Source organism: Antechinus flavipes, chromosome 3 (assembly GCF_016432865.1).
Source record: "Antechinus flavipes isolate AdamAnt ecotype Samford, QLD, Australia chromosome 3, AdamAnt_v2, whole genome shotgun sequence".
NCBI classification, from domain to species: Eukaryota; Metazoa; Chordata; class Mammalia; order Dasyuromorphia; family Dasyuridae; genus Antechinus; species Antechinus flavipes.
The window spans coordinates 219,079,960-219,106,283 of record NC_067400.1 but is presented as its reverse complement, the minus strand read 5'-3'; positions in this window follow the sequence as shown (position 1 = coordinate 219,106,283).

Genomic DNA, 26,324 nt, shown 5'->3' with positions numbered 1-26,324 from the left:
CAGTTTTGGTTTCTTCAGAATCATAGAGAAAAAACAAGGAGCCAATTTTAGTACTGTCACAACCTCAAGTTATGTGATCTGGAAAATATCTTCCTAAATAACTAGTGCATAGAGCTAAAGAAATATAACAGTCCCAATTTCCAGTCATTCTGAATTTGTATGTTATATGGAAGACTCTTAACAATCCCCATTAAAACAATTAAAGTTTTTTTTTTTTCTGTGATCACTGACATCACAAAAATAATTCATTAAAAGAGCACGTATGACTAAATTATAGAGGGAATAGACAAGAGAAATTGATTGTTCCCTTTTTCATCAACTAGAGAATCCAGAAATAAACTCAACACATATTTTATGGTTTATTTTTATATTTTAAATTTTATTCTCAAGTTAATTAGTTAGGATGAGTACAGATCTATAGAATTTCCTGACCTTAGCAAGAGTTCTCTTACATATTCACACAGACAGCACAACTTCTAATTATCAAGTTCAGATCTACATATGTCTACTTCTGTAATCATCAACAAGATGTCACCACCTACAATGAAAAAATTTTATTTTAAAATCAGTGAAAATTTTCCGTGGTGCTCATCTATATAAATAGTATAAACAAATTTAAAAGAATCAAATGAAATTGTAGATAATTGGACCTATTTATCATCACAAAACAATTTTCCTTATATCTTTATCCAATATCTGGGGAGGAATAAGTCTTTGGAATTTTTTTTTTAATTACCTAAGAGCCATTTGTAATTTTGTAATTTTGTAATTTGTAATAAAAGCAATTGCTTTTGCAATGATTTTCTACAATGAAAGGTTGCCTTGGTACTTTGACTTCATGGTGCCTAATTAGCTCTTCAGTTTCTGCCCTCAAATCATTCCACTGTTCACTATCAACAAGCATGTCTTGGAGTTGCTGTTGTCGTATATCCACACCATGCTGAGTACTATCCCATTGGGTTTTGACCTTCTCTAATTTTTCTGTGATTGCAGTTCTTATATCTGAACTGGAAGTTTTATTTTTCAAATTCTGAGCCAAAGTGAAAACAGAATCTAGTTGGGGATGACATTGCTCTAAGTCAGCCTTTGTAATTTTCATATGTTCAATTGTCTGTTTGATCTCTTCTGCATTCCCAACAGTAACAATGTTAGATTTGAGCATTTGGTCAATCAATACTAGCCAGTCAGCTAGTTCTGTGGTAGTTTTATCCAGATCAGCTGGTACAGAAAGTTCCAAAGATGACTGTTTCTGAACAGGCATTTCTGAGGTAGAAGGAGTTCAAATGTTGGGTTCTTGTTCTTCTATAAAATATTATAAAAGTTCTCTCTGGGTGCCTTCCCTGGAATCAGGATTTTGTCAAGTCCCTGTTCGGGCGCCAAAATGTGGTGATCTTCTTCCCAAATGCAGCCAGGTGATAAAAGTTCAGATCTTTTATTATCTCCAATATAGCCCCGTTAGCTTAGGTTCCAAGAGCTCCCTCTGAATGTCGCCAAATCCAAAGGTTTTGTCCTTCAGCCTCTGCCTCTGCTTTCTTCAGCCTCCAGCCAGCTCTACTCTTCATGTCATTCCAGTGAAATCTCTCAAAGTGCTCTCTGTCTACACCAATTTATTCCAAATATTACCTAAATAGGCAACAAAGATTAGGATTTTAAAATATTTGTTTTTCCTCTCTGACATTTCTCTAAAGTACTAGATTTGCTATTAAAAAAAAAAAAAAATCAAGCAGGGTGAAGAAGAGTGGAAAGGCAGGAATGAGCCAGGGAGAAATGATATGCTTTTAGAAGGTAAATTCTAAATAATGAAGGAACTGGATGACAGTAACTCTTCCTTAATTGCAGAGAGATAGAGTTTTACTAAAACAGAATTTCATATACATTGTTGGGTAAGATTGTTTTTTTGTTATTTGTTTGGTTGCTTTTAAAAAAAAAAAATCAAGTCTCCTAGCTTATTTTTTTTTTTATTTGTCTCAGGAGTAGTTCAGTGGTTAAATGAATATGATATAAATGATTTACAAAACATAACAATAAATATTAAAATTAAAATATGCAACTTTTATAGCAGAAACTTGATCATTAAAATAAATTTAATAATGATATTCAAATTGCCTTAATGGTGAAGTTAATGTAAAACTCACAAGAATTTGAGTGATAATGATGATGAGGAAAAGGCAGGCAGGTGAAAAGAAATAGGAAGAAAAGGAGGAAGGAGATTATAAAGGAGAGGAAAGAAAAATGTGATTCTTTAGAAAATGGAAAATACTAAGCAGAAGTAATGAAGACAGGCAGAGAAATAGAAAAAATATAAAGATAGATGTAATGGGCTGAGGCTTGAGTTGATGCACTGAGGTCCCAAGCACATGAGGCTAAATAGTAATTGGACCATACTCTATTAATATGTAAGCTTGGAGAAAGAATGGCTCCCACCCACTCTTTGTGCAAGTCCTGATGTGTTGTATAGGAAATGATGATTTTGGTGGGTGGAGGCAGGGGAGTGGAAAAGGAAGGGGAGGACTTGCACAAAGAGTGGGTGGGGGCCATTCTTTCTCCAAGCTTACATATTAATAGAGTATGGTCCAATTACTATTTAGCCTCATGTGCTTGGGACCTCAGTGCATCAACTCAAGCCTCAGCCCATTACATCTCCGGCTTTCTTTTGTTTTAGAACACAGGTGATCATGCCATCCCTGACTCTTCAGGGAGGTCAGAGCCCCCAAGGGGAGGTGATCACCACCCCCCTGACTTCTCAGGAAGGGAGGTGAAAGCACTAAAAAGGAGATAATCACGCCCTCCCTGACATCTCAGGAAGGGAGATGAAAAGCACCAAAGGGAAGTGGGGGTTGCTAGCAGGTTTCTGGGCTCAAGGGTCTTATTATGCACAAACCCATCAGCATGGGAACACATAGCACATAGCAACAACGCAGAGACTATTAGTGATGACTCTCCCCACAGTCAGTGCAGGCTTGATGTGTTATAACAAACATGAATTATGCACCCAAGTAACGGTATAACAAACAATATAAATCAACAGTATGATGTAAAAGATAGCCAGAAGTCCTAGAAGGAGAGTATGTAAACAGCAGTCATGCATACACCTCTTCAGCAGCCAATAGATAGTCCAAAACCAGTCTATTATCCATTGCTTCACATATCAGGGAATCCAATGATCCCCCCAAGTTTTTGAAGTCCAGCAAAAGTCTTTTTGTCTTAGGGAATCCAATGATTCCAGCAGATTTTGAAGTCCTGTAACAGTCTTATCATTTCTCAGAAAATCCAATGATTCCTGAGGGCTTTAAAGTCCTACAACAATCTTATGTCTCAGAGAATCCAATGATTTCTGAGGGTTTTGAAGTCCAATGATTTTCTATGTCCATGAGTCAAACGCCATAACTGCCACACTCTTTCAATGGTGAGCACAATCAGCAACAGAACCACCCGATGTTTCTTGGGTCTTCTCCTTCGTTTCAAGGGTCTGCTCCATCTCTCTGCGATGGACAAGGCGAATACGGCTCGTTGGCACCCATCTGATTCCTTCTCCACCTGTAGAGATACAAGCAAACCCTCTCCCCCAAGCAGTTAGCCTATCTGGTCCCTTCCATTCACCACTTTCTGGGTCTCTCCACATCACCTGGCGATTATCTAAAGATAGTGGAGCTGCTGGCACTGGACATTGCCCTTCCGGTGGGTTATAAAACCTGTCTGCCGGAGCCAGTGCATCTTTGTCAAAAATCAAGAAGTTAATAGTATAAAGTGCTAGATTTAGAAGCTCTCTAGGGTTACCTGTGGCTCCCCCTTTCTTTTGTTTTTGGAGCAGCGTCTTAATATCTCTGTTTCTCCTCTCTACTATTGCCTGTCCTTGAGGATTAAAGGGTATGCCAGTGGTGTGTAAAATCTTATACTGTGCACAAAAGTGTGCAAAATGTTTGGAGGTGTATGCAGGACCATTGTCTGTTTTTATTGCTTGTGGCACACCCATAATGGCAAATGCTTGCATGAGGAATTCAGTGACCACTCGGGCTGTCTCTTTTGCTGCTGGTATGGCAAAAGTGAATCCTGAAAAGGTGTCTACCACAACATGGATAAAAGACAGACAACCAAAAGATTTATAATGGGTAACATCCATTTGCCAGATTTCATTGGGTCTCAAACCACGAGGGTTCTTCCCTGGAGGCAGTGTAGGAGTATGGAAAGGAAGGCAAGCTGTACAGCTTTTTACTATGCTCCTAGCTTCCTCTTTTGTAATCCCAAATTGTAAACGCAAAGCTTGAGCAGCCTGATGGTACTTAAAAGTCTCTCCTCCCCTTCCTTTTCCACTCCCCTGCCTCCACCCACCAAAATCATCATTTCCTATACAACACATCAGGACTTGCACAAAGAGTGGGTGGGGGCCATTCTTTCTCCAAGCTTACATATTAATAGAGTATGGTCCAATTACTATTTAGCCTCATGTGCTTGGGACCTCAGTGCATCAACTCAAGCCTCAGCCCATTACAGATAGAAGATAAAAGAAAATGTGGGATAGGTGAGGAAATTGAATAAAAGAAGAGAATTCTGGGAAATAGTATAGTGAGAAGATTCCCTTCAACAAATAATGTCTCACTGTAAAGTAATTCCTGGAGAAAACAACTGCAGCAGGTAAATGCATACTTTCAAACATTGTCAATATTTCCAGCCTCCCCCACTTTTACTGCAGCTAACAGGGAAAGTTCATGATGGTTCTATCATTCTTGTATATACTGCAATTTTAGATACACATACCTTCGGATATCCAACCCTTCATTTTTGCCCTAAGGTTTGGAGGATGGGACAGGAGGAAAATGGGAAGTTCAACACAAAAACTTTTGGAAGACAAGTATATACATATATATATACTTGGCCTCTTTAGTCACTTCCTACACTTCCAGACTCCCTCACCTATCAATACAATCTTTGTACAATCTTTGTTATTATGGTAATTACCAGTGATCATCAAATCTGCTACAACTTTTAGAGGTAAATGCTTTAGAATGATCTCAGGGAGAACCCAATACCATCATGAGTTGAAATCTGAGGATTGGGTATGGTTCAAGTCCTAAGAGAAGGAAAAAAAAAAAAAAAGGCAATTGTAAAGGAGCTGAGCCTTAGATCAAGAAAGCAGAAATCAAAGACCAAAAATGCAAGGATGATTTGTCCCTCTATCTGGTATTTCATTCCTATAGAGAACTTTTGGTGAGGAAACAAAATTTACCGGTACCTACCTTGTATGTATAACACTATGCACATTTTAAAAAGTAATATTTATTTCAATAAGCACAATCAAAAATGTAGAACTCACTCTCCTCCCAATATATAGGAGGCATAATTTCTCTGCCCATGCCCTCCTCCATCTCTTGCATTACTTCTGTCTCTGAGATGAAGTAAAAGTCTGGGTTTGTGGTTTAGCTTGGTTCCCAGAGAACACAGTCCAGGTGCCAATTACCAAACATGCCTGGGGTTGACTCCCAAGCAGTCTGACTTATCAGAGCTTTTATGCTGATATGATTGGCTACTGTACCAACTTACCTGAAATCCAGATTCTAGCTTGAACTTCCATTCCTTAAAGACCATCTCTGGCATCTGAAATGGAGGACAAATATATTTCTTCTGAACAGTAATAAAGAGAAGTAAGCAGAAGAGACAAGTCCCTCCTAACCTGCCAGGTTCATGGTATCAGAACTGGGTAAAGTAGCTAGGAGTTGTCTAAAAAAAGCCCAGCAGAAAAGATGGTAGAAAAACAAATCAGATCAATCTGATCAGTTTTAAAAGCAAACACCTTTCCCCACCCTCACTATCTCCTCAAAAAAAAAAAAAAAAAAAAAGAGCTAGCTTATATAGGAGTATATACAGCAGACTCCACATTAGACAAAATAGGTGTGCTCAAAAAGTACCATGCTCAAAAGTAGGCAACTTGTTATGAAGATCTAATAAGTTAATATTTTTTAAGTGCCTGGCACATAGTAAGTGTTTATAAATGTTTATTTCCTTCCCTTGTCCTTTATACTTAGAAATCAAATAAAATGAAAAAAGAAAGACTCCACTTGAAAAGATTGTGTTCCGAAAGTGGGAGACAACAAAGTGGGAGCACCTGATTGGTGCTCAGGAAAAGGGATGCTGTTTGGGAATATCCCAAGAATTATACGTAGACTCCTATGGGTTAGTGATTTTATGAATATGCCCTTTCCAAAAGCAATGACAATAGAGTTCATAATATTGATTACAGTTACAAAGTGAGAAAACTGAATACATAAACACTTCTGTGATAAAGGGGCAAATTATGAGGTTCTCTATTCATTCCAAAGAGCATCAAAGCAGACAGAGTAGATGGTAAAAAGATGGCTAAGGTGAAATCTAAAGAATGGATGACATCATCTGGACATGGAGGAACATGTTTCAAACTAATTGGGATAGTACAGGATCCAGAGTAGAAATTTCAGGATAATCAGAGGGCTTGAGTTCTGATGGTTATCTCCTGTGGGATCTTCAACAATTCATTTTACTGAATTCAATCTCAATTTCTTATTTAGAAAATGAAGGATTTGATCTAAATTGTTTCTGATGTTTTTTTTCTATTTTCAGATTTATCAAGCTATGATCTTGTGATCCTTGGGTGGAGAAGGTTAAAGGAAAAAACTGAAGTATCAAATCTTCTTAGACCACTGCTTTTAGCATTATTCAGGGGGAACCATGGCCAAAACTTATGATCAATTTCTAAGAGGCAATTGAGGGATAAAAACAAAACAAAAACAAAAACAATTACAGAAAGGATAGTAAAACTCAGAATTGTGGTACTGCAAAGTACTTAAACAGTAGTAGACCAATTGAGACATAGTTTCTCATTTCCTCGTTTTCCTTGTCCCAAGTCCTCACCCTCATTCAACATCTGAATTATGATGTCTGAAGCAGCAGGGTAAAAGCAACCAAAAAAGATAAATGGAGTAACATAAGAATGTACATTCTAAGGGAAAATGACAAACGCATTTCATTAAGGAACCAGGAAAAAAATCTTTAAACTAATTTTTTGAGATGGGGCAGAGAGGAGAACAAGCACACACATGCAAATCCATCTCAATGTATAAATACTTCACATTAAAGAATACTGGACAGATATTTCCTTTTGAAGCCAAACACAGTAAACCAATTTTTCTAAGGTCCCAGTTATAAAAATAAAACAATCTCAAAAGTTCCAAAATGATTACAAAAAGCAATAAAAAAAAATAGTCAGAATATTTTAAAAGAAGAAAAAATTGAGATCTTAAAAAAGAAATCAACAGGTCTAACCAAAAAACTATAGAACTAAAGATGGGAGTTCAATTTTCATAATAGGCCATCTTAAAAAAAATGAAATTCAAAACAGAAAGTAGAAATGAGAAAAAGTAATGGAGCTTTTTTATGGAAGAACATTTCAAAACAACAGAAAACACAAAAATAAAATACAATAAAATAATCTAAGAATTATGGAATGTCTAAAAAAACAACTTAAGTTCTATGAAATCATAGTTAAAAATTACCCTAAAATATTGGAATCAGAACTCAATGCTCAGAAAAAGAGAATCCACTGAAAAATAAATAGGAACACAAAGTTTAAACCTTTAAGAAGCATCACAGTCAAGATTCAGAAGTATAACAATAAAGAATAAATCTTTCAAGAGTGGGGAGAAAGTCTTGAACATCAAGGAAAAAGTAACCAAAATAGTTATGTAATATGAATGAATAAATGGAGGATGAGTTTATTGGTTTCTTCTTTAATTTTTGTTAGAAAAAATAGTACTCACTAAGAGATAATGAAAAACCAAAATAAGCATCAGTGTGCTAAAAGAAAGGTATAATGGGAATAAATCAGAAGTGGATGTGAGAGATTTTAATTGATATTTCAAAGGGGGAAATCCTATCTTCTTATTAATAGTGTAGTATAATAAATGATAGAAAAATACAGAAAGACATGTACAAGATGAGAAGTTGAGGGAATGAATAATTAATTAATAATCATTTATTAAGCATATACTCTATGTTAGGTACTATATATACATATATATACACACACACATCTCTATAATTCTATATCTATATCTATATATACACATTTGTAAGGCAATGGGAGTTAAGTGACTTGTCCAGTTGTCATCAACTAGGGAGTGTTACATGTCAAAGGCTACATTTGAATTCAGGTTCTCCTAACTCCAGAGCTGATGCTCTATCCACTGCACTATCTAACTGCCCTTGCTTACTATATTATTGTGGATATAAAGAAAGGCAAAAATCAGTCCCTGCTCTTAAGTGCTCAGAAGCTAATGGAAGATAAAGCATAAATATGAAAGGAAGTAAGGGAAGAAAAATACACCCAATATAGGACATAATGAAGTTCAGAGGAGTTCAGCCAGGTTAGAATAATAAAATAGATTCTTTAAATAGAAAATTTGGAAGAAGCTAAATTTTTTCACCTTTTGGCATTCTTTCTATTGCACAGGCAGACTGAAAGTTTCTTCAAAAATAAACATTTTATATGTATGGCAATTATTTTCCTAGTAGCCAGAAACTGAAAACTAAAGTGATACTCACCTACTGAGGGATGAACATATACATCACTTTACCTGAAGATAAGGAAACATTATTGTGCCAGGAAAAATGATGAAATGACCAGTTTCAAAAGCAATATAAACTGACTCAGAGGAAAGTGAACAGAACTAGGATAGGAATATATATAATAACAACAATAATAAAGAAAAACAATTTTGAAAGACTTCAGAATTCTGATCAATGCATTAAAAAACCAAGATTTCAGAATACTGAATATTAAAAATACATCTAACTCCAACAATGGAGATGACATATTTAAAATTCAGAATAAGACTTAAAGAATCAGACATGTATGATGTGGAAATTTGTTTTTCTGGACTCAGTATATTTATTATGACTTTTTTTTTTAACTGTTCAACTGGTCAGGAAGAGGAGAGTGAGAGGAGAAGATAATATATACTTGTAACTTGTTTTAAGGCACTTTAAAATTTCTACATATAAATTTGGTCTTCCTGTTTCTCTTGATTAGCAAAATTTCAAGGACCTGAAAATATTGTGCTAGGGCATATTCAGTGCAGTATTTGGTACCTCACCAAAGGCAAGCATGTCTTCCACATTTTATTTATTTGTAAATTATAAATAACACAATTAAGGAGAGGCCACAGATCAGATTTTAAATACAAGCTCTCAAGAGACATACAATATTCGGATTACTTTTCCTGATGCTTCATTAAAGGAGATGAAGTATATACAGGTAACACAAATGAGGGTTGATCAAATCCCCTAGAGCTAATGTTTGTCTGGTGATCAATAACTTTAGTCAACTATTAACTTAGAATGTGTTTGCTTTCATTATAAGTGAGTTGTCCCGTTTTCTAATGCCTTAAGGCAGTGTAAACAGCACTGTAATTAGCCCCTTAGTATTGAAGTTGAATGGTTATTAATAGTCTGATGATTATCTACATGTGTATCTAGGGTCTAATTTCTGAGCACATTAACTAACTGGATAATTAAAAATATCTATCACTTGTTACATAGAGCAGTTGTAAAAAAAAAAAAAAATAGAACTTTTATCCTTTGTACCAAATCAAAGGGATCAGACTTAGAGTATCCATATCTAAAAGCATTATTCTTTCCTTCCCCACCATCCCACACCTACTTTCCCCTTCCTTTTCATTAGTTCCTTTTTATTTCATTCTTTATCTATTCTCTCCCCTTCTTTAACTGTCTCTTTTAGTTAATGTATCTAAAACTATCACAATTTCTATTGCATGTTAGACTTTGAACATATGTAATACATAGTGCTTAATAATTTCAGAAGAAGAAATATTGGGAAATATAGAAAAAGATTCTTTGTGGATTTTTCTGTGTGATTGAATCCTTTCCAAGATAATAGTCTGAAGTTCAAACTCTGAACTAAAAAAACTGCTTTGAGATAATTGTATGAGCTGTCTTTTGAACAAAGTGGAAGAAAAAATTCTATGCTTATCCACATTACCTTATAATCACTGAGATTTAAATTATTTTTGTATCAAATAGTGCATTCTCTCTCTCTCTCTCTCTCTCTCTCTCTCTCTCTCTCTTTTCTCTCTCTCTTTCTCTCTCTCTCTGTATGTGTATGTGTCCCCTATCTCTCTGTCTTTGTATGTTCCTGTCTCTGTCTTTGTATATGTATCACTATATTTCCATTTATCTATCTATCATACTTGTATAACTAGTTGATTGAGCATAACTTATTCAATGGCTACACAAATAATATGTTACCTACATGAGTATTGTATTCATAATCAAGATAATTATCCATGATTATATTTATGTCAATTTATTTTGCTAATGTCATATGATAACAGTGGAGGAAAATGAGTCTGTAATTTGCAGATGCTACAAATTGTTTCATTAAGGGGAGGATGCAGCATTCGTATTTAATAATCAAAGAAGTTAAACAATACCTTCTGTTTTGGGTGGAATTTAGTTGATCTTGAGGCACATTCTAGAGACTCAAGAGAGTATAGTTGAAAAGAAGGCTTAGTTGTTAAACCCCATTCCCTAAAAGGAAAAAAAAAAAAAAAAAAAAAAAAAAAAAAACTTCAAAATGGAGGTCGACTTCTCTTTAAAGAGAAAGGTTATCTAAAAATGCTATAAGGCATGATTTTAGTAGAAGTCAATATCTAATAATAGTGAGCCGCATAGAATCAAGGCTATTCTCAGATTTTACCATGCCAAGTTATGAAGCATCTCAGGGGAGCTACTATGCTTTTTTGAGCATCATTTGAGCCCCAGATAGGGCATTCCACTGGCATTTTACCTCAATGCTCAGCTAATAATGAAGAAGAATGAAGGAGAATAAAAGAAAGTCCCAAGGGAATCATTTCATATATGTTCTGAAATCAGAAGAGAAAGTAGGAATGTTTTTAAAGACTTCAAAAGCAATTGGTAATGCACACAAGCAATAATAGGGCAGTTAGATGGTATTGTAAGTAGAGCACTGCATCTAAAGTCATGAAAACTTATCTTACTGAGTTCAAATCTGGATTCAGACACTTACTGTGACCCTAGACAAGTCACACAACCCTGTTTGCCTCAATTTCTCATCTGTGAAATGACCTGCAGAAGGAAATAGCCAATCACATCAGCATCTTTACCCAGAAAATTCAAATAGAGTCATAGAATCAGACATGACTGAAACAATTGAACAATAAGGAACCACAGATATTTTATGTCAAGTATATTATCATTTTCTGTTGTGAAAAGGAAAAAAAAAAAAAAAAAACTATGAGTTTGCACAGCATTCAGACATATTGACCCAGAAGTTTATAGGCAAATGAGCAATGGAAATGCTTCCAGACTGTCCCATATAAGCTCTGCACTTTAAGAAGCTATAATGTACCTTATCAGATTTGAAAGTGGGAAACAACAGAATGATTAGAAACAACTGCTAGAATTCTTTGTGGGAAAATTTGTGTGGAAGATAATATACAAATTACAGAAGCAACATGGGAGATGATCTCTGATTTCCCATACTCAAATACAGAAAGAACTTCATGAAAAGTATGCACAAAATAAATAAAAACAATGTGATGCAAAGATTCCAGAATATTAGTGAAACTGGACCAACTTCATGCAGTGAACAATGGATTAAGAATAAGACTTGACCAGTAAAACCTAACTGAAGTGCCTAAGCAAAGTCCAAAAAAACCAGAATCTTAGAATCATCTGAAAATAAGATTTCTACATTATTAGAAATAGATTTAGAGCTAGACAGTATCTTGGATGCCATGTAATCTGATCCCTTAACTTTTACAGATAAGGAAATTGAGTCAAAAGATAAAGATACAGATCTAAAATCCTATTAAAATTCTACACCCTGTGACTATCAGTCTAAAGCTCTACCCCAGGATACCATGCTGTACAGATGATCAGCTGCAAAAGATCATTCAGCTGCAAAAAAAAAAAAAAAAAAAAAAAAAATTCTCTTTTTATTCTTTTTTTTTTTTTTTTTTGGTCTTCAGTAACCTCCTTTTATTACCCTGATCCATCAAAAATAATTATTTCTTCTTTCATTCTTCCTTTGAATTAAATTTATATGGTTGTCCTAAATTCTTATGAGAATAATCCACAGTTATAGTAATATTTAATATCCAGTTGCATGGTTAAAATAAATACCCAAAGGCAACATTCTTAACTATCCATCCTTAAAGTCCTGAAGCCATTTCTTGAATGTACAATATTAGCAAAAATCAATTTTCATAAAAATAGGCTCAAATAAACTTACATAGTTGATAGTCACAAGAGATTTCAAGTAAGTAAAAAGATAATAAAATTTGATAATAAGCTATCAAATGGTGATAACCAGACATGCTGCAATCAGATTCTCATGACAAATAAAATTTCATCCTAGACATTAATTTTATCAAATAATTTCAAGGAAGAGAAATTTAAACTCCAACAAAGGCTTTTCCCACATTTCTGCTGTTAAACTATTCAGAAGCACACAGTGACCTGAACAACAGCTATTTATAAAAGCATTGTTAGTGTATTTCAGGCTGTCAGAAATATGTAAAACTGGTACAAGTTGCATATTTTGTCTCATCCGGAACACCATTGTTGACCTTGATATATCTCAAGTTTCTCTATCACAGATAGTTCCAAAGTTCTGTCTGATAGACAGTATCCAGAGAATGGAAAAATAAATTGCAGACTTTTTGAATATGTATTATTTCTTTTGAAAGACTACAATCTATGTAGTAATTGCCTCTTTTGCAGACTGTTAAGCAGAATCCTAATGATCTGGACAAAGTAATGCAAATAAAAAAGGGAAGCAGTATTTATCTATTCTACCAAGAGAACAATATCAGAAGGTTCTGGATCAAAATACAATATTCAAAGTAGATCAGTCTCAGGTTATTACAAATATGGCCAAACCAAATAAACCTAAGAGAGTTGGCATTGTTTAATTCACTCTAAGGTCTTGTTTGAAGTCATATTAATGATCCATGCAACTTGTCCTTATCTATATTATCTAATTAATGTCATTGCATTATCTAATTTATTGACATTGATCATTGTTAATTGTAAGTGTTCAGTCATCATGTTATAAATAACTTTATATAGTAAGGCATTTTAGTGTAGTGGGAAAAGAAGTGAACCCAGAATCACAAGGCTTGAGTTCATGTCTAAATTCTGACACTCAATACTATCTACTTAGCCTTGGGTAAAAATATTTGGATCTTTGGACATTTTCCCCTCACTCATAAAAATGAGAAGACTAATTTGTTCCCTTTCTTCTCTAAATTGATGACCCTATTGTAATATAGTTACAGAGATAGCTAGGTAGCATAGTGGAGAGAACAGGAAAATAGAAATCAGGAAGACTTTGTAATTTCAAATCTGACCTTGGAGTATTTACTAGCTGTATAACCCTGGGCAAGACACTTACCCCTGTTTGCAGGTAAAAAAAAAAAGATCATTTTCCAGGACACCATAAATTTGAGTGTATGAATAAATAGTTAAATATTTATATGTATGTAAAAAATGCATGTGTGCATATAGTTGTATTTCAATACAATTGTTATTCTTTATAACAGAAAAGGTTCAGAAGCTTCATTAGTCAAACAAAGGCTTCTATGACACACAATAAAAAACTAAAATCTTTTGCTAGAGGCAACCACAGAGTGTAGTGGAGAGAAAGTCACACTTGCAGTCAGGTAAACCAGAGTTCAAATCATGACTCAGTACTTTACTGGCTCTCATCTTTAATTTTCTCTTCTGAAAAATGATAATAAAAGTACTGACCTTATAGGTTTGTTATTTTGATGATCAAATAAGATAACATGCTTTGCTAATCTTCAAATATTTTATAAATGTTATCTATCAATATTACCTAACCCTAATCATTTTATCTCATTCCTCATCTCATGATCAATCTGAATAGAGCTAGTATACCTCCTTATCAATTAAAGTCAATTTGTGAGAGAATGGATCACACAATAAACAGCTGGTATTAAATAAATAAATTAACAAGAAATGGCTATCTCAGAATCAGGCAAAAAAAAAAAGTCTGATCATTTGGAATTAATAGTTGGAGAAAATATGGATTTCTGACATGTTCTAGCAGTAAAGAAAAATCTAAGGTACAGCAGAAAAGTGTCAAATGCTTAACATGATGGTAATAAATTTGTTCTATTTTTATTGCTTTTTGTATATAATATATGTATTTTTGATGCTCTTTCCCTTCTTTTTTTCACCTCTGTCTTTCTCCTTCATAGCCTACTGTCCCAGAAATAGAAATTTCCATTTGCAACAAATAAGGATAGTGGAGGCAGCTAGATGGTGCAGTGGATAGAGTCCTGAAGTCAGGAGGACCTCTATTCAAATTTGGCCTTAGACACTTAACAGTTCCTAATTGTATGACCTGGGCTTTAACCCCAATTGCCTAAGCAAAAAACAAAACAAAACAAAAACAAACAAACAAACAAAAACTAGGCATAGTGAAGAGGGAAAAAAATCTATACATTAGCCACATGAGAAAAATACATATTTTTCCTCCATCTCTAGTCCATCATCTCTCTGTGAAAAGGAAAGCAGTGTGCTTCATTAAAAGCAGTATGCTTCTGATGGAAAACTGACAGATTTTTGAAGTTTTGCAATATTATTTTCCTTTATGTTATAGAGGTCACTGAGTGAATTATTGTCGTGGTTCTGCACCATTAATTCTATATCAAATCAGATAATTCTCACTTGATTTCTTTTAATTCTTCATTTTGATAATTTCTTAAAAACTAAATGTCCAATACATTTATATCTCAAAATTTGTTCAATAATTCTCCATTTTATTGAATATCTACTTTCTTTTGAGCTCTCTGCTATTAGAAAAAAAAATTTCATATTTTTCTAACAGTCCAGCAATTCTCTCTCATTAGTATTATCTTTAATTCAAAAGATATGAAATTTACTGACTTTGGGCTATGAATAAAAATTGCTTTCTTAATAGTTGGACCAATTCTATAATTCATTCTTCCATTTATATATGAGGATTTTTTGTGTGTTCTAGTTTTGTTTAGTTGATAAAATTAACAGCACATGGATCAGACCCTCTAGTACTTTGTTAACCGTTTAGTAATTGGATAATTTGGCTCTCACCAACCATTGAATTGATATTTGAATGGTCTGATTAGTAAGTCATTCTTAGTGCCCTTTGATTTTTTCCTGCCTCACTATTACCATTAATGCATAAATAGAATGGAAGATATCTCATAGAAAGAAGTGATCTTTCAATGGCATAATAGATAAAGAGATGAACCTGGAGATCAAGAAGAGCTGGATTCAAATCTTACCTCATATATTCAGTAACTGTGTGACCAAGGTAAGTTATACTTTTATAAGTCTCCTTTTTCACATCTGGAATATAGATATTAATAGAACCTAGGTCTCAGAATATCAAATTAAATTATATAAGTAAAATAGTTTGTAAATCTTAAGGTGCTATGCAAATGTTATATATTTTGTATTTATTTCAATTTTATTGATCTCCAGTGTAACATTATTTCTGCTGTTGGGCAACCTTTGAACAACAATGCTCTGCAAAGTTTATCCTCAGAAAACAAATATAGGCAATTACCAGACTTAATCTGAAAGTCTTTTCTTTTTATTCTTTGAAAAATATTTTTATTTTTCTCAGTTACATGTAAAACAATTTATTTGTAATTTTTAAACTTATAATTCCAGATTCTCTCTCTCATTTCCTCCCTCCCCACCACCTCCCTTCCCATTGAAAAGGCACATATGACATTATGAAAACATTTCTATAAAAATCATGTTGCAAGAGAAAAGATAGTGGCTCTTTTTTTGATCATGGCTATCAGGGAGACCAAAGATTCTGAAATCATCTCTCCTGGATCTATTTTCCAGGTCAGTTATTTTTCCAATGAGATATTTCATATTGGTTTTCTACTTTATTCTTTTGGTTTTGTTTAATTATTTCTTGATTTCTCATAAAATCATTAGTTTTCATTTGTTAAATTCTTATTTTTAAGGAATTATTTTGTTCAGTGTGCTTTTGTGCCTTCTTTCCCATTTGTCCAATTTTGCTTTTTAAGGCATTGCTTTTCTCATTAGCTTTTTGTATATCCTTTTCCATCACTCTCATTTTTATTCTCAGTATTTCCTTTACCTGTCTTACTTTATTTTTAAAATTACTTTTGAGACTTTCCATGGCCTGATACTAATTCTTATTTTTCTTGGAGAGCTTTGACTTCATTATCTTTTTTGAGAGTATAATTTGATCTTCTTTGGCATAGTATGTAGTCTACATAGTCAGAATTTTTTTTTCCTGTTGTTTGCTCATTTTCTTAGCCTATTACTTAGCTTTTACTTCTTTGTTAAAGGTGGTCTCTGTTTCCAAGGTATAGGGTGTGATGTCACAAGCTGCAGCTGTTTTCAGGGATCCTTCTAGGGACCTGTACTGTAAGCCAAAACTGCCACCCTGTTCTGAGTATGGGCAAAGAAACAAAGTCCTGCCTCAGTGCTAACAAAAAGACCCCATATAATCTCCTTCTAATATACAGCCATTTTACCTGAGGAGTGAGATCTCTGGAAGCTGCAGCTATTGCTGTTGCTGCTGTTACTACGGCTGTTTATTCAGTGGTTTCCAAGATTGCTCCTTATGTGCTATGGCTCCCCTCACATTCTAGTGCCACAAACCTTTCCTGACAATCTTCTAATTCTTCCTTGGCATTTGTGGGCTGAAAGGTCTGGAAACCACCACTGCTGCCACTCCTGGTTTTATGGGGCCAGGATTGTGACACAGCCTGCATTGTGACTAAGCTCTATTCCCACCCTGACATAATAGATCTTTCCTGCTGACCTTCTAAGTTGTCTTCAGCTGGAAAATTATTCTACTCCATCTTTCGGGGGCTTCTGATGCTTTAAAATGCATTTAAGATCATCATTTAAAGATTATTTTGAGGGGTTTGGGCCAGAGCTCAGGTGAATCTCTGTCTTTATCATCTTGGTTTACCTTAAGACTTTTCAACGTGGTTGAACTTCCCATTGATTGTGGTTTAGCAGTATGGTTATAAGATCCAAGATCATTTCTCCCTTATAAGGCATCAAAGAGGGGCTTTTATGGAATAAAACTACTTATTTTGTTGTAGATCTATAATGATTCATGTGTGACTCAATTTTCTCAATGTGCTTCTCTCTAAGAGTGTCACCTAGAGACAAATGTATTAGTGATTCAGTTTTTATTACAGCTGCATTTCTCTTACTTTCTACCATATTATATGAAGGGGTTTTATACACACCCACCCACAGACATACAAACATAGTCATATATAGATTATCCAAATGCTTTAACACAACTTCCAGATTTATCCACAAAGTATTTCCTTTACCTATTAAATATATTATATTAAACTAATAGTACAATTTGCCTTACTTCCAAACTACAACATAAGCAACTTGTTTTTATTTCCTAGTAGAGACCAACCACTGAGATTTATCACTTCTGAATAATCCACAACTTTCTAGAGAACAATGAAGTGGTAATAATTCTAGTTAGTTTCCCTAAAATGGCATATCATTGCCAGGATTCTCTAATTTCTCAGGTTATAGATGAAAGAGTTGTACCTCTTTTCTCTGTAGGATTTGGGGAAAAAAACCAATTATCCCTATCACTGAGGAAGGTTAAAGAAAGTATCTGTGTTATTTTGGAACACAGTATTTTCTCCTGTGGAATGCTTTTGATAAAATACTCTTTAGATTTCTTATTTAAGAATATTTATTTACTTATAACTAGAGGGGGTAGAGAGATTTTTTTTTCAGCATTACAACCTGCATACAGGAGAGGTCTGAGGTATAAAAACAGCATTTCTATTGTACAATCATTAATATTCTATGAGTTCTGAGAACAATTTTTATATTTATCTACTTCATCTATTTGTCTATATCTATGTCTATATTCAACTCAACAAAATAATATTTTTTTCTTTCATATATGATGCATTGGAAACAAAAGGAATAATATTAAACTTTTGAATTAAGCTCATGCTGTGAGCATGACTATTGGTAAGTCACTTTACCTCCCTGTGACTCATTTCCATTATTTCCAAATTTAAAAAAAAATGTTTGGATTAGGTGATCTTTAATCTCATCAAGTTTTAAATCTGTGCACAAATGATTTCATAGTAATTACATATATGAAAATTAATGGTTTTTGATGAATCATTTTCATCTTGCCTAGAAAGAACTTTAGTTTTTCCAAATTATTTTTATTTTCCTGAAATCAGTGAACTGAATGTAAGATTACTTGATTGCTGAATACTCATCTATAACTTATTAAATATGCTCATATTTAAAGTAGGGGACTTTACCTATTAATAAAATTTTCTTATGTATATTTTAAATGGTAAACAATGAAATATTTTCCTTTTCTAATACTTTAAATGTTGAAGAACTAGAACAGCTAGAGAATTCTTTGTAGTTGATGCTTTTAAATAATCAGGGAAAATATTCTGCCATAACCTTTTGAAACTCACAGACATCACAAGGTCAGTGACTCTACTTTTTTAAGGTAAAAATGTTCATTTTCTCAGACTCCTATTCACAGTAGCATAATTCATAACTTTCTCTAGAGGTTAATACTTTATTTAATCATTAAAATATTCAAAAATCACAAAGATGACAGGTGAATATTTATGCATGTAACTTCACTATATTACAATGAAGCATACTTAATGCCATACCAAACTACCTCCAGATTCATAAGGGCTGATTTACCCTTCATGAAAAAATTCAAGGTTTCTTAGAGAAATACATCGTATATTAAACCAATATAAAAATTTAGAAGAGTTGCACTTTTTTCCTGTTGCAATATTTATTTTTTTCATCTAATTTTCAAAGATTGATTTTCTTTGCAAACAAATATTTAAGTTCATTATAAATTTGAAAATGTACTTGAGAGTAAGGACTAATTTTAATCCTGCATTTAGTGCAGGAACTGACAGATCAGATAATTAATAAATATTTGTTAATTGGCTATTTAGTTTAAACAGTAGCAGTAAGAAATACAACTTTTTATAAATACCTTTTGGTTGTCAATATAGCAAAATATCAGAAATGTCATATCTTCCTATACCATTTCTGAATGAATATTTCAATAAATTCAGAAGCACAGAATTAAAGACCACACATATAGGTAAATAAAAATTTATTTCCCTGATGATGAGCTATATCTGTATCTATTTTATATGTGCATATATATGTAATTTTATAGATATAATCATGTTAATATATATTTAACTGCTTATGTATGCTATAATATATACCATATGCTATAATATACAATTTAAAGGATAGTTATAGATATAGATATATAGATATGTATATAGGTATTAAATAAACATACTATATGCTTTCTAAATTCATTACATTACATTGCATGGAGTACCAAGTTTATTCTGTAGTTTCTCTGTTCTAGCTACTGAACTGCTAGTCCTGACAGCTGGATAAAAGTCTGAAAAATTCAGGTTTTTTAACTATGCAGTTCAAAAGAGTAAAGGAAAGGAATAGTTGTTTAATAGTTCTGCTCAATTGAATGTCTAATACTGTTTATGTAAACATTTATTGAGCTCCTACTGTATTTAAATCAATAAAAAGCAGAATGCACAGAGCAATGATCTTGGATTCAGTAAACACTGAGTTCAAGTTCCTAGCTCAACTTGACTTTGATGAAAAGGAATTGAATTCTTTTGATGGTTCAGACAACTCTCTAAACTCCAAGATGTAGAGAAGGTGACCGAGGAAGGTTCCTACACTGATAAAACCACAAGACTTTTGTCCTTAATGTGTAAAATGTTTATATTATTATGTTGAGTATGAAAAAAAAAAGAAAAAAATGCCACACCACCAAGAGTAAACTCTGGACTTTACTTCCTTATCTACAACCTTCCTCCCTTGGAGTGTGTTCTTCCCTAAGGCCAATCTTAGTAATGGTGAGTCCCTAGGTGGACCAACATTCTATGAAGGAATATAGACAACATCATTTTCTCTAGGTTGAGATCACTCCTTAAATTTCAATTCCTTAAGAGCAGCCTTATCCTCTCTTCTCCCTGCTTTTTATAGCTCATCTTAATGTTTTATCTTCCCCCAGTAGGATATAAGTTTCTAGGGAGTTGTTTATTTGCTTGTGTCTGTATGTCCAGAGCTTAACAAGGTGTCTGAAATATGATAAGTATTTAATAAATGCCTCTCTCTCTCTTCTCCCCCTTTTCTCTTCCTCTCCCTCCCCTCCATCTCTGTGTGTGTTTATTTATCTAACCTGAATTAGAATATAAATGCATAAAGGGAGTTAAATAATGTGATATAAAACAAGAGGAGAGTTGAGAAAATAGTCTCTTTAGGAAAAATTACAGAAAGTTTCTTGGGGAAGTGGGATCATTGCTTGGTCTTATAGGAATGCAAATATTTGAAGAAGCAAGTTGAAGTCAAAGAATCTTTGACAGGAAAAGGGGACTTCATGAGCAAAGGGGAAAAGAAAAAAGACAGAAGGAAATCTGGGAAGAACAAAGCATGGTTCAAATTGGTTGCAATATGGCACAAATAAAGATATGTCAGATAAAACTGAAAAGTTAATTTGGTTCAGATTGTAGAAGTCCTTGAATGTCAAACTAAAGAAGTTGTTGAGAATGATGCTGTTATTGCTACTATTGTTGTTTTTGTTGTTATTTTGCTAAGTTATGAGGATCACCAAAGATTTTTGAATTAGGAAGTAAGACCTGAGCAGACCTGGTAGTATAAAAGATGAGAAGACTAGAAGGAAGGAGAGAGCAGGATGGATGTTGCTATAATAATCCAAGTAAGAAGCAATGAACGATTAAATAATGGTTTTAGCCATAGAAATAAAGAGGAAGAAATGAAATTTGAGAAATACTGAGAATGATAGGATTTGGCAACTGAATGTACCTGGGAGGTAAGACAAAGGAAAGATCCCTAGATAATACTGAAGTCTTTGTTCTAAGAGATAAGAAAAAAGGAAAAGCCAGTAAAGCAAAGAGCTAATGCATCAGCTTCTGAGACAAGAGAAAAGCTGCTGTCACAAAATGTATCCTTTGTTCCAGGCATCCTCCCATATATTCTCAAGGAGAGTTATATTAAAGACGTAAAGTATGCACAGTTATGGAATAATCTATCATGGGAGCAAAATAAAATAGGCTTTTCAGATCCCAGTCAGTAATGAGTTTATGCCTGGAGACATGAAGATTGATAATCCTTAATTTCAACACAAGTAGTATAACCACAATTTGTCCAGTGGTAGAAAAACTTAATGCCTCACCTAACTTTTCCACATAGCCTAAGGCACACTGTCATTTAGCAACTTGATCATTTCTAATTACAGCCTTGATTAAGATAAAGAACATCAGGATATTTGCTATTGAACAAGATATCATTATCAAGTTATAAAGACATTACTTTGCCTTCTGTGTTAAAGGTCAGTATTTCTTGTAAGTGATGAATCTCTACCTTTCTTGCTTCAGGCTTTCCACAAATTTTAAATATCTATGAACCTCTAAAGCTTTAATGTATGACTTCTAATTGCATAATGATTGAATGTCTTTGTGATTTATTTATGGAGTAAAAGTTCATAGGTGATTTCCTATATACCATGATTGTAACACCAAAATGACTCTGATGACAGGGATATTTTACAAAACAATATGTCAGCCCTAACTAAATTTAACAAAAGAAATCACTCATGATACATTCTTCTTTTGATAACATTATCCTAGCATCTCCCACACAAACATAGTTTAATGAAATATTAACCTTAAGTAACTAATTAATCCTGGTTTAGGAAGCTTGATAAATTGTCATCATCTGTATCCTTTCTTAAAATATAAAAATAATTGAAATAAACTACATTCCTTGCTATTAAATTGCATTTGTTGCATCTTTTGTTAACTTTGGGTTACAATGGAAAGAACTTATGACTGAAAATCAGGAGGGTTTTAGTTAATATTGCTTTGGCATTATAACTATGGTTGATTCACTGAAGCTTTTATAGTCTAGCCTTTTAAAAAAAATCTATAAAATGAGGGATTTGAAAAAGTTGTTTTTCCAGAACCTGTTCAAACTCTCAAATGCTTAATTTTGTGAAATTCAGATTTTTCAATGAGTTGATTCTTATTTGTAAATTATCCTCAGTAAACTAAATTATAGATTGAGATGATGTAGTTTGTCCCACACCACTTCTCTGAAGAAAGATGATGTTAAGAAATACAGAGAAAAGTTATGAGCCTGTGAAGATGTCTTTGAATGTTGCTTGCCTCTTGAAATAACAGAGTATATGGGGAATAGAGAGAACTGGAAAATAAACAATTTATGGAAAGGTGGTGCAGTAGGTCTTATGTTTGAAGCCAATGTGTGTTTCAGAAGCTATCACTACTTTTGATGGAGCAACTTTTTATTTCCTTGAACACTCACTAGTGATGATTCTAGTTATTGGCATTGATTTAATTCCATTCTTCCCGTCACTGAAAAGGTGTCCATAATTCTTATGAGGGAAGGAACAAAAGGAAGAAACTTGGATGCTGCTACTTAACTACCTACATAATGTTAGAAATATCCTTTGACCTCTTCAGAATCTCAGTTATTTCACCTTTAAATTGAATTGATAAATAATCTTTAAGGCTTTTTTGCCCATATCCCTAGTGCTTAACACTATGCCTGATAACATAGGTATTGAATAATTATTTGATTGATTAAATCTTATCCCTTTACATATTCATTAAGAATATGCCAGAAGGCTCAAAGTCTCAATATGTATTTGTGTGTGTGTGTGTGTGTAAGTTGGGATTAAATGACTTGCTCAGAGTCACTAGCTAGTAAATATTATGTGTCTCTGAGGCTAGATTTTAACTCAAGTCCTCCTGACTTCAGGAGTGATGCTCTATCCACCATGCTATCTAGTTGCCTCACACAATATGTATCAGAATTTATTTACTTAAACATCTCTCTTTCTAATCAAGAATAACATAAAACTTTTATTACAGCAGTCTAAAAATCACCAAAAGGGAGGTTTAGGAAAGGATGTTGAATCTATAAAATGAAATCTAAATGGCTTAGACTTCATTACTAAATTGTTGTATATCTGCACCAGTGGAGATACATATCTACTTAGACCAATGACTCATGTTTACAAAAAAAATATTAATTTTGTAAATCAAAAAGCATTCATTACAGAATTGCTATATAGCAATAATAATTTTAAGAGTTGTATATTCAAGAACAAAAATAAAACAATCACTTCTTTCAAGGAATTTTAATTGTCAGGTAGAAAATATATTAAACATGAAAGTAATTTGAAAAAAGAGAGTGCAAAACAGTGGAGGGGAGCCCTAGATTGTGGGGGAATCAGGAAATGTAGAAATTGGTGTTTTAGCTGAGATTCTATTTTTTAAAATGTAAGTCAAGAGTGAATGCATTTCTAGGAAGAGGGTCACCCAATGAAAACCACAAAGATAAGAGTTGGGACTATTTTAAAGGGATAGGAAGAATAACAAAGTAGTTAGATTTCAGAATGTGAGGAGTAATATAAATAATGAGAATAGAAAAGGGATATTAAGGTCAGTCAGGTTGAGAAGGACTTTAAAAACTAAGCATAGAAGTTTATAATTGATCCTAATGGCAACAAAGAGTCATTGGAGTTAATTGAGTAAAGGATTATAGTCAGATCTGAGTATTAAGAAAATCACAATGTCCCCATAAAGATGTTAGATGAGTATTTTAAACTAAATGAATGATGTTCATTTCCTAAAATGAACATCATAAAGCAATGCTACTCAAAAGATACAATCTAAAAATGAACTTATCAATTTTCTAGACTTAACAATTTTTTTTCAAATACAACCCAGCTCTATGACTAAGGAAAGTAAGACTAATGAACTAAATAATAATTTTAAAATTATTCTCTGCCATTCCAGGGAAGGGAAGAATATCTTATAAAATAAGTACAGGGATGGAATACTTGAATATAATGTTTTTTCAAGAATAAGGCACACTTTAGAGACAAATACAGAGCAAAAGGACATAGAGATGGACAGGGACAAAAGAAAGAGGGACAGAGACAGAAAAAGAGAGGCAAAAATTGACTGAAAAGCACAGCCCAAAAGACATAAAGAAAAAAAATAGAAATATAGAGACAGAAACAGAGAGACGGACTGACAGCATAAGATACTAAAGAGATAAGTTAGTGATGTGCAGAATATATGTAACTTTTGCAGACTGAATGAATAAAATTTTGGTATGTCTCACTATTTTTCCCATTCCTTATGAGACTACGCTAAATGTTCCATTGACCTTTCCAAGAATTGCTTATTCTTCTTACATTTCTCTCCCAAGACTCCTTTGTGTTGGGGTTGGGATGGGGAAGTTCAGATATATATTACACTTTCTTTACTTTAACCTTTTACTTAAATGATTTTTCTTACTTTCATCAGCTTAATCTACTTTCTTTCCTAAGTATAGATGATAAGAAGGTCACACAGTCAAGTCATTCACTTTCTTTTTAATTTTCAAAGTTTACTTAATGTGTTAAGTGTGTTTGACTAAATGTTAAAATTTTGCTAATTTAATTGATCAACACATAATCACTAAAATGATATTCAATGATATAGCAAAAACAACAACAACAACAACAACAACAACAACAACAACAACAAAAAACTTTATTCATTACCAAACATTCAGTTTCTCTGTATTTTTAGCATTTGCTTCTAATTTAACTATGACTAAATATATCTAGTTTAAATGTGTTCTGGCTATAGTTTATTTATTGTTTAAATTAGGATTAAAACTCCTTTCTACCCTTTACCAACTTAGAATTTCCAGGATGCTTGAAGAATTCTAGTTTCTGCTAATAAATTGAAGCTGTGGAATAAGAGGAAGGGGAGGTACTGGAATGCACCCATATTTGAAGCAGTCTACATATGGTCCACAAAATACAGCTCTTCAGAGAAATGCAAAAACTCGGACAACAGACTGCCATATTTAATAAAAGAGCCAGAGAAGAAAAACTGAAGAAAAGTTCATAAAGGAAGTAATAAGTATTACATTGAATGTGATTGTATTATTTCCTCCAGGGTCTAATTGTTAATTGTTAATTTTGAAAGAGGAAGAATTCTTTGATATGTTCAGGTATATTTTCACTAAAGTAAATGATTTGCTCAAGGACAGTACTCCTAGGGACTAAAAATGGTTCTTTTTACATGACTTTAAGTGATTTTATTTTTTTCATCCAAAAATTGTTCATTAATATCCTTTGACCATATTATAATTGAGGAAAGATTTTTATTTTTGTTGTTATTTTTGTTACTGTTGTTGAGGCAATTAGGGTTGTGACTTGCCCAGGGTGACACAGCCAGCAAGTGTTAAGTGTCTGAAATCTGATTTGAACTCACGTCCTCCTGACTTCAGAACAGATGCTCTATTCACTTTCCCATCTAGCTGCCCAACAACTTGTATTTTTATAAATTTGATACAATTCATTATATATTTTAAAAATGAGATCTTTATCAGAAACACTGCTGTAAAGGTTTTTCCCCAGCTTTGTACTTCCCTTTTAATCTTGGTTTGTTGGTTTTGTCTGTGCAAAAATTTTTTAATTTAATGTAATCAAAGTTGCCCATTTTGTCTTTCATAATGTTGTCTAATTCCTCCCTTTTCCAAAGATCTGATAGGCAAATTATCCTAGATTCTTTTAACTAAAATTTCACTTTACCTCTCTCAAAGTCCACACCATTCTTCTATTTGCCATCATTTTCTTCAGTCCGTTCATTATATGCCATCTCTTGTCCATTCTCTTGTATTTCAAGATATAAAATAGGTGAAGTAGCACATTCTGGTCTGGCAATTTATCTTCATATGAATTTTAGTGATTATGAAAGGAATTAGACCTTTGCTTACATAAATTTAGGGAATTCTTAGTGAGGAATATCCCTCTACTAAAGGAGGTAATTCTGTTCTTTGCAACTTAAAGCCTTAAAAAATTATCTAAAGCATAGAAAGGTTAAATGTCTTGAACAAAACAGTATATGACAAACACAGGAACTGAACCCAGGATTTCTCATGTTCAGTGTTAGTTCTCCATCCACTCTGCTATGACTGTTCTCTTTTCTTTTAATTTACTAAACAATGAATATCATAAAACATGATTCCCCCATTATCAACTAATTTCAATAATCTTCCTCCTCAAAGATTACCTAAATTAATTTTTTTCCTAATGCATTATTTTTCTATATAAG